Here is a 9,944-nt window from a genome sequence, read left to right as displayed (position 1 = left end):
AAAATTAAGATTGTTATCTTTTTTAAATGAGTAAATTACAAAAATACCTCTAAGGTTTGAAGTAATTATTAAATTCACCTTTCATATTTCAAAAATAGCAATAATCTATGGATAAAATGACTATTTCATCATTCATTCTTTTTTTCCCCTCCTCTAACTTTAGAAAATAAAAGAACGATGAACTCTCTAGGTTAATCATCATCCATCACCAATGTATACAATGAATCCAAATTCAAATGGATACACAATATTTAAACTTTAGTGACAAAAGAGATAACTATAATTTCTTACCACAATACCCAATTATTATGGCTCTTAATATGTTTTGTTGAGAACTATGATTTGCATTGGTGAGGAATCTAAGAGATTTTTTTATGTATAAAAAAATGTTTTTAAAAAATAAATTTAATAATGCAATGAATATTATGAATTAATATAAAAAATATTAAATTAAACAAAAGAATTATGACAATCAATTAAGGTATTGTTTGTTAACTAAGATATAGACTGAAAAAAGTGATATATGAAAAACATTATAAATAAAAGTGTTTTTCATTATATTTGTTTAATTAATCTGGTGACCCCTGAAAAAAAAGTCACATGACTTATTTGTTGTTGACATTAACAAACAATTTTGAATGATTTAGTAATAGGGATATATATTTTGGTAAAAAAAAATCTTATCTTGGTGTTTATTATATACATTAACAAACACATAAACAGAAAAAGTACAATTATAAGTGAATTCTAAAAAATTTAACAAACATTCTGATAGAAATCTTAGAATACTTCATCATTCCATATCTTGATTTAAAAAATATTCAAATCTTATCTTGATGCCTCTTATCTTGTTTATTTTAACAAACGCCCCCTAAAGAGATAAATTTATCTTGGACCTTACAGATAAAAAAACGACACATCTATTCTTTAGTTCATTCAAAAAAAAATTAACAAATAATTTGATAAAGTTTTTGAAATACTTTCTAATTTTATCTTAATTATTTTATATCTTGATCTGAAAATTATTTCAATCTTAATTTAATATAAGCTTATTTTACTTATTAAAATAAACATTACATAAGTTTAATTGGAATAGCAATTGCAATCTGTTTTATCTCTATAAATACTGCCAATTGAAACCAATCTGTACAGAAACTGATAAACCTATATCTTTTTATTAAAATGGAGAATGGTAATTATGAAATTACTGTTATTTTAAACATTTGCTCTCATGCATGGGGTTCTTCTGAAATTAGAAGGCCCAGTTGGATGTGTTTATTATTAGTTATTACTTATTATGTTTCAGTATATATTGAACTAAAAAAAATTAAATACTTTTATTTAAAGGGAATAGTTTTGTGGTTAGGAAAAATAATTATCCTTTATATTATATGTAGATGTTTAAAGAAAATTTTATTAAATTCATTTATATAATACTTTTCTTATTCTTATCTAATATCATAATCAAACTTCATTTGTTTGAACTAATAGGATTTTACAAGAGAAATTACAACAACAAAAAAAAAGAAAAGTTAACTTTTACTTTTGTTTTAATTTTATATTGAACTTTCAATTTTTTCAATTGGGTTACTCAATTTTCTAATTCGTTTCAAATTTATATCGCCATTAGTTACCATTATGTTTCATCGTTAACTATTAGCTAGGGTAGCATATTAAGTTAAGAAATAAAAAATACACACGTTTGCTATGCCATCTTTTTTTTCTTCTCTTTCTACCATTTTGGATAATCAGAATTATTATTGTTGCTTATTTAATATAGTTCGAGCAATCAATGAGTAATATGTCAGTGTTAATTCGATAGGTTATAAGTTCGATTATTGTCCTATGTAAGAGTTAAAAGCCTAACTTAAAATTTACTTTTTTCGACATAATTAAAAATACGAGTACTAAAAATCGTATAAGAATGATCATTCCAAGAATTATTATTGCCTACGTTGCCTCTCTATTACTCTCTCTATTTATTTATCTCTGTATATAATCCTTTTGTCGCCTCGATCCAATGCCTCTCAATCTCCCTCCCGTGGTCATTGCCTCTCTGTAATGGTGGATCTTTGTAATGGTTAATGCTTCCAGGCAATAAATCGTACGCATCAAGTCAGTCCAATATTCCAGACTCCCATTTATCTTTCTTTCATGGCCGTGAAACCATAATCAGAGATAATGATGATGGAATACTCATTGTGCCTATGCCCTTGAAACCCCAATTAGAAACATGAATGGGGATTAGAATCGCTTAAGGTACAATGAACTGTCTCAATTAACCAAAAACCCTAAACGAGTAACCTCATGTTGATTGGGCTTCAGAAAATAAGATCAAGCAAAGGAGATAGAGATGGAGAGAAGGAAGTCGTAAAAAGGGATGGTCAATCTCTGTAGAGAAAAATAGAGGCGAAAAAAACGAGGTGGAGTTGTAACGAGGAATAATTCTTTATTATCATCTATAATATTTATCTCAACAACTTCAATTAGAGTTTTTTTTGGGACGAAAAAGTGAAATTCCTCACTTTGGGATCCCTGCAGCTCAACCCCAAGATTTCAACAGAGGAGGTTAAATCATGGAACCCAATGGCTAGGAATCGAACATGGGACCTGCACCGTCCATATAACGGTTAAATCTATGACTCTTTATAACCAACGTGTGTATGGTCCCAACTACTAAGTTATGCCGATGGAGACTCTTCAATTAGAGTTTTTAATAAGGCAAGTTAGCGAACGCAATGATGGCATTGATGATTGTTGAACATTGCAAAGGGAAAAAAAAATGAAATGACATGGCAGACACGTGTATATTTATTTTCCAACTCAATATGCCATCTCAACAATTGATAGTAAAAAACATCGACAACTAAGTATAATATAGAATTGAGACCAACTACAAAATTGAGTAACCCAATTGAAAACATTGGAAGTCTAATCCAAAATTGAAACAAAGATGAAAATTGGATTTTTTTTTTTTTTTTTTTGTAATTTATCCAAAAAAATCTAAGATTTAAGAATTCTATCTCTTTTTTGAGTAAGACACTTGAATAAATTTCTTATAAAAAATAAAATGACTTAATAATAATTATATATTCTAAAATTAAAATATGTATTAAAATAAATTATAATTATAAAGTGTATTTTATTAGAGTTTTTGTATAAAAAATTTATGAGGATGACTTTTTATTTTATTTTATGCTGAATCAAATAAATGAAAAGATTTAACACTTTTGTGGGGATTCAACCCTTGTTACACACACCATGACAAGAAGGACCTATCATTAAGCTATCTCCAATCAACTGGCATTTCCCTCGTCAAACCAAAATTTTAAGAAGATTTTTACATTTATTTACTTCAACGTTGCTTGCCATTGCCATATTGATAGTAATCCATCATCGCCTCGCTTAGATTTGGCAATCGAGCTTGTCACCGCAACCCTCGCCATCTCTAACCACAATGCTATGATTGCAGTCAATTTGTTATCAATTTTGGAGACAAAGGGTTTAGGCAGTCGGACATGACGAATAGGAAGAGACCTATAGCTAGAGAAGACAGAGTTAACGGAAAAGGAGAGGCAGAAGATGAATAGACGTAGCAATGGTCAAAGATGAATAGATGAAAAGGAGATTGCGACTGAAGATGAACAGACAATATTGATACAGAGGGTTTGTGTATTTAATTATTGATTTTGTGTATTTGTTATGATGAATTTCGATTGCAAATTGATTTTAAAAATATATTAAATGATATTAAAATTTAATGCATTAATATTTATTATTAAATTAGAAAATAAATATTAATTTTTTACAATAACAAAAACTATAGGTAAGGTAAAAAAAATTAGAATTAAAGTTTATTAATAAATAAATAAAATAGAGAATTAAATAGAGAGTGTAGTTGGAGTAAGTATAATTTTTGAGGTAAAAAAAATAATGAATAAATTATTTACAATATAATAAAGAGTAAAATAGGGAGAGTAATTAGAGACACTCTTAATAGCATCACCAACTTGTCGCCCAAACAGTAATAAAAATAATACAACTGGAAACAATCTAAAATTCACAAGACGCTGTGTTTAATGTACATAACTACTAAAATACCATCTTATATTATAGTATAAGATGAGTGTTTATCTTGTGTTGGAAGAAGATCTTACATTGCTTGAGTCGCTTAACATGGTATGGGATCACCGATTGAGCTAGCAATCTTACATTGGACATATAATCATTAAGAAAAATTCCAAGTGTTGTGACTTAAAGCCATTAGATTGTGGGTTAAGGTAGATAATGATCCCTAAGTTAATAATGAAATTTATGTATGGGTTAAGGTATTCTTTGGTGTTGAAATTGACACCTTGTCCCACATCTAAAATTTATTATCTGTACAGGAGACGAATGCGTACATATAAATAAGCAAGCACCAAGGGGTTCTACATGTTGTGTTATTTATATTTTATTCAACCTGTAGCTGTTGTTTAATTTTGGTGATATTATTTAATCACTCATTAACACTTTTTAGTGATATCTTGTATATGGAAAATGCTACTTGTAGAGAAAGCGTTGTTATGCTCGAAGGTGTTAAAATAAAATAATTTTAATATTTATAAAAAATTATTCTCTTAAAATTTACCAAAAAAAAAATTGATTCTTATAAAATTTATGCTCAAAGGTGTTGTATACATTTGTGTGTGCATACTCTATATTTCTTCCGTGTCCAAGTATTTTCAGTTGATTGATACTGTGTGTCAGTCGATCGAAGTAAGACAAAAAATGTATGTTTGTCTATGTGTAACTTAGGTCGACTGAAGAACATCTTCAGTCGATCGAAATTGACTAGAAAGTTTGGCCTCCATCTTTAGTCAGTTGATAAACAATTAAACTTTTTGTCTACAGTTACTGAATAACTTTATTCAATCGAAGAATTATTTTCAATCGACTGAAGGCAACTAGATTATTGACATTTGATCTTCAGTTGATCAAAGATGTAACTTCAGTCGACCGAAATTAAGCAATCATCTTTGATTTCTTCCCTCTTCGTATCTTTTTTGGTGCACGCTAAAAGGTATATTCCATGGTCATTTTTTTTCCTTTGTGCCCTATTACTCAGATTTGACATTTCTATTCATAAATGTAAAGCTTTTTTTTTTTTTTTTTTTATAAATAAAGCTACTTTTGGTTAACTTTTTGAAATTCTGATTTGCTCTAACATATACACTACTTTTTGTCTCCATAAATTTTATGCTCAATTATGCCTTAGGTTGTCTTCTCATCTTTATCAATTTGGCCTTGTGTAACAAAGCACTCTTATGTTTATGTTGATCCCAACAATTACTGGAAAAAAAATGAAGATAAAGTTGAAAAATTGAAGTAATTTAAAACCCTTTAGATATTCCTTTCTCTTCTTGTGTTTGTAACAATTTTTTTTTTTTTTTTAAAATGGTCACTATATAAGGAGAGTCAACTATTCATGAAAGATAGAGATGTTGAACAAACTTTCAAGAGCATTCAAACAAGAGAGTTAAGTGCTGGTGAACAATTTGTTGCCATTGTTAATTACTTGTTTGATTGAAACTCTTGGTTGTAGGTTTGTTATTTACTTACTTGTATGTGAGAGGATTGTATGTGTTAGTGGTAAACTAGTATTTATTCTTAAGGTAAGCGATTTTTTATTAGTTTTAGTTTTAATTAAAAGCCAGAGTTATTCACTCTCTAGTGGAACCTTAAGTTTAGTCTTGAGAGAGGATTAAACTCTTTATAAACCTAAACTTTTATAAAATTCTCTTATATTTTGTGGTCGCATAATTTATCTATTTTCATATTTATTGTAATCTAAGTTAAAAGATTACATTAAAAAGATTTTTCAACAAAGAGCAAAAATTAAATATTTTCAAAAAACCCATTTCACTAGCTCTTGGATATTTATATGAGTAACAAGTTTTATCAAAAATAATAATTTATTTTTAAATTATTATTTCATCCTTTTCTCTTTTTAAAGCTAGCCCAACTGCATCCATTCATTTTCACTATCTTTCTTTCTCTCTCCCTCTTTCACTATCTTTCCCACATTCTTTCTTAATCCTAGCACCGTCGTGAGCATCGTATGCTGTCGCCCCCCTTGCTTGCTCGCACCGTCGTTGCCCCCACCACCAACCACAAACTGCCATCGCCCCTCACACTCTGGCTTGGATCGCTATCGCCAGCCCCTTACACTGCATCGTCCCGCCGTCGCCCCCCACCACTACCCACACCGCCACTTAGACGACCATTGTCGACCCCTCATCGCCATTCGCACTGCACCACGGTCGCCTTCCTACGGTCGTCACCACAACTTGTTGGCCCCCCAACCCTTTCGCCTGTTGTTGCCCCACCCATCGGCCCAGTCACCTACGTCTGCCCCCACCAAGTCATCCCCTACATCTACCCACATCACCGTTTGGCCCCACCCACCACCACTCATACCACATTGTCATCGTCTCCCTGAGTCGCATATACATTTATATATATATTTATATATTTTTCTTTTTTTATTTGCTTCTATTATTTTTTTATGTGGTGATGATGATTTGGTTGTAAAAATAGAAAATAAATAACATGATTTGCTTTGAGTTGTAATAACATAATTTATTTTTCTATTTGTGTTACGGGTATTTCCCACACTACTTCTTATGGGGTGGGCTTGACCCAGCAGGTCAACCTAATCACCTAAAGCCCAGTAGGCCCAGCCGAGCTCATTAGGCAAGCTCATAGATCACTGAAATCTGAGTTCAGATCGTGAAATCAAGCGAGCTCTCAGCAATGCTTCAAGCTCGCTGGTTTAACTGGTCAGCTTGCCGAACAAACTATTCAGATCGCCAGAGCCGGCCCTATAGTAAGGCCAGCAAGGCAGCTGCCTGGGGCCCCCAAATTAGGAGGGCCCCAAATTTTAAAAATTTGTTTTTTATATATATTTTTATTTTTTAATAATAAATATTTTATTAAAAAATTAAATACAAAATATAATTTGATAAAAATATCAATGATGATAAAATAAAATCTGTTGAAAAATCCTTTAGAGTTGATTATTAAGTACACAATTGATCAAGTTATTTCTTTGAAATAGATTTGAGTAATTTGGAATATATAAATTTTTTTTATGCAATTTTAAGAAATTAAAATCAATGAATGAAGACATTTTAAAAGGATATTGTTTGAATCTTAAAAATGTTCTTAAATTTGATGGACTTTGTAATATAGATGGTTTAGATTTATTTTTAGAATTAAGAGTGTTAAGAGAAACTTTTTAAAAGGAAAAAATGATACATTGAAAATTCTTCACTACATCAAAATAGTTGATTATTTTCTAAATACATATATTGTTGCTTATAGAATATTATTCACAATTCCAATTTCAGTGGCTTGTGCTGTAAAAAAAATTTCAAAATTGAAATTGATAAAGTCATATTTGAGGTCAACTATGTCACAAGAAATATTAAATAGATTAGCTATATTATCCATTGAATATGGTTTATTAGATAAACTTAATTATGGAGATTTAATCAACGATTTTGTATCTCAAAAAGTAAGAAAAATTAATTTTACAAAAAATTGAGTATAGTTTAACTCATATTTATGGAATAAAATTTGCTCATTATTTGTGAACTTTACATTTTTAATGTTATCAGTTTAATGCTTTATTTTGTTTTCTTCTATATAAAAATCAGGAATGTATAGTTTTTTACTTGAGTTGCATTAACTTTAGTTTTGAGAAAAAATTAGTTTTATTTTTTCTTTGTTTATTGTAATAGGTTGTTTAGCATTTTTTAATCTCTGAGATATTGTATTTTAGTTAAAAATTCACTATCATTAAGAAATTATCAGATTTTGTAGTTGATTGAACTTTAATTTTTTTTAATTTAATGAAATGATAAAATTTTTTAGTAAAAAAATATATTATTTATTTTTTTATAAAAAAATTAATACTCTTAAGAAGGGCTCGATAATTTTTTTTTGCCTAGAGCCCCTAGATTGGTTGGGTCGGCTCTGCAAATCGCATAACAACATTGTTACTAAATAGCTGGAGGTAGGGGCCCATCTACTTTATCTGATGCAAATCGGATCTCTGGTAATACGGAGCCCCACTTTCGATTTTATGGAGATGATATGAACATCTTGTCTCGTGTGATATCATTTCTATACTTTTATATTTTATGCAATTATAAACATCCTTTACTATAAACAGGGGGCGAAGAATACCATTGGAAGAAAGAGAACAACCATAATAATATACTGTTACTCTGTTAGAATATCTAGAGAACAGTCATAGAGTAGATATCGTTCTGACCGAACCACGTAAAATTCCTTTATCTTTGCTTCTGCTTAGTCATTCCTCCTTGCATTTGGGCTTATTTTCTCATTGCGCGCCTACAAATCACGATTGGTTAATTCTGAACGTTAACAATTTGATTGTGTATTAGGCTTATATGATGTGGCTAGGGAACAAAATTTACCTGCTAGCAAATGTAGTTGGAAAAGAGTTGAAGATGATGTTGAGAAACACGAAAATGTCTAAATATTACTTTGTTTGTAATTATTTTAGTTCTTGTAATTTTGATTAAAATTTGTTATTTGAGTGTAAATTTAGTTCTTAAAAAATTAGAATTTATGTGATTAATTTTATATTGTGAAATTCATGTAGTATAATTAATTTTATATTGTGTAATATATTTAAAAAATTACCATTCATGAGATTTTGTGTAATATAATTAATTTTATATTGTGTAATGTATTTAAAAGTTACGATTCATGAAATTCAAAGGAGTGTTTATGAGTTCACTCTAAATCTTGATAGAATCACATTCTCGCTATTCTCACATTCTCATTTAAAAAGCTTAAAACAATTTTGTTTTCATAAGCTCATTTGATTTTGAGATTTTCCAATTCCAACCCCCAACCCAATGAAATCATTCTAATCTTTGTGCTAACATGATGCACAATGACAATAACAGATCCATGCTCCTTATGGGTAAGCAGAAGATTTCAAGCAAAATTCTAATTTTATTTAACTATGTATTGGCATTTGGTATGATAGGACAAAAGAGTAGAAACAGTAACCCCTACACTCTTCAATTTTGTTTCCTCCAATTCTTAGCCATGTATTGGCATTTGGCAATATACTTTGTTACATATCAAACATTATTCATTTCTTTGTATTCATGTGCCAATAGAAAAGTCCTTCACTGATAACTTGTCATGTTGTGGTACCCTTTATTGCCCTTTTTTTTCTGTTTCCTCCCTTTCTTAACTATGTTTGGAGAACGAGAAATCCTACTTGTACAGAAATGCCAATACATTGTTAAGTATGGGGTGCAACTGGCGGATCGAGAGGCAGAGGAAGGGAGAGAGGACGGATCGAGCAGCGGACGGCGGGGGCAAGGGCGGATCGAGCGGAGGAGGGAGGGACGAATGGCGGTACAAACAAAGACTTCCAAAATTTAGGCAACGTCCTCATGATAAAAATAAAATTACTTATGGGAATCAAGGAAAATGAAGAAAATCTTCAATGCTGATACTAGACCAAAATATTAGCAAATCTTGGGCAAAAAACTTCAACCTGTTAAATACTAAAGTCCCATAGAAAGTAGACTTGGCCACAACGTGATATCTTAATCCCACTCAACTATAAGCACTCTAGCTCGTAGAAAGTATACGTAGCCAAAATAAATCCCATAGAAAGTAGGAAAGATTAGTTAAAACAAGAATATACACCTACCATGGGCATTCTTTATCAATCCTGGGGAATTTGATTTTCACATTCATCCATATGCCACTTAATAACATTCAAAGACATAATTTGTGGAACTACCAATACCTCGCTGAGGTACTTCCCACAAAGAAAACATAGGCATCATATGCATTTAGATCTCTAAATCCAATTCAATGTGCAGCTCCAAACTGAAAAAATTCAA

This window comes from Diospyros lotus, chromosome 11 (assembly GCF_014633365.1).
Source record: "Diospyros lotus cultivar Yz01 chromosome 11, ASM1463336v1, whole genome shotgun sequence".
NCBI classification, from domain to species: Eukaryota; Viridiplantae; Streptophyta; class Magnoliopsida; order Ericales; family Ebenaceae; genus Diospyros; species Diospyros lotus.
The sequence above is the reverse complement of the archived record's forward strand: the minus strand, read 5'-3'. Positions refer to the sequence as shown.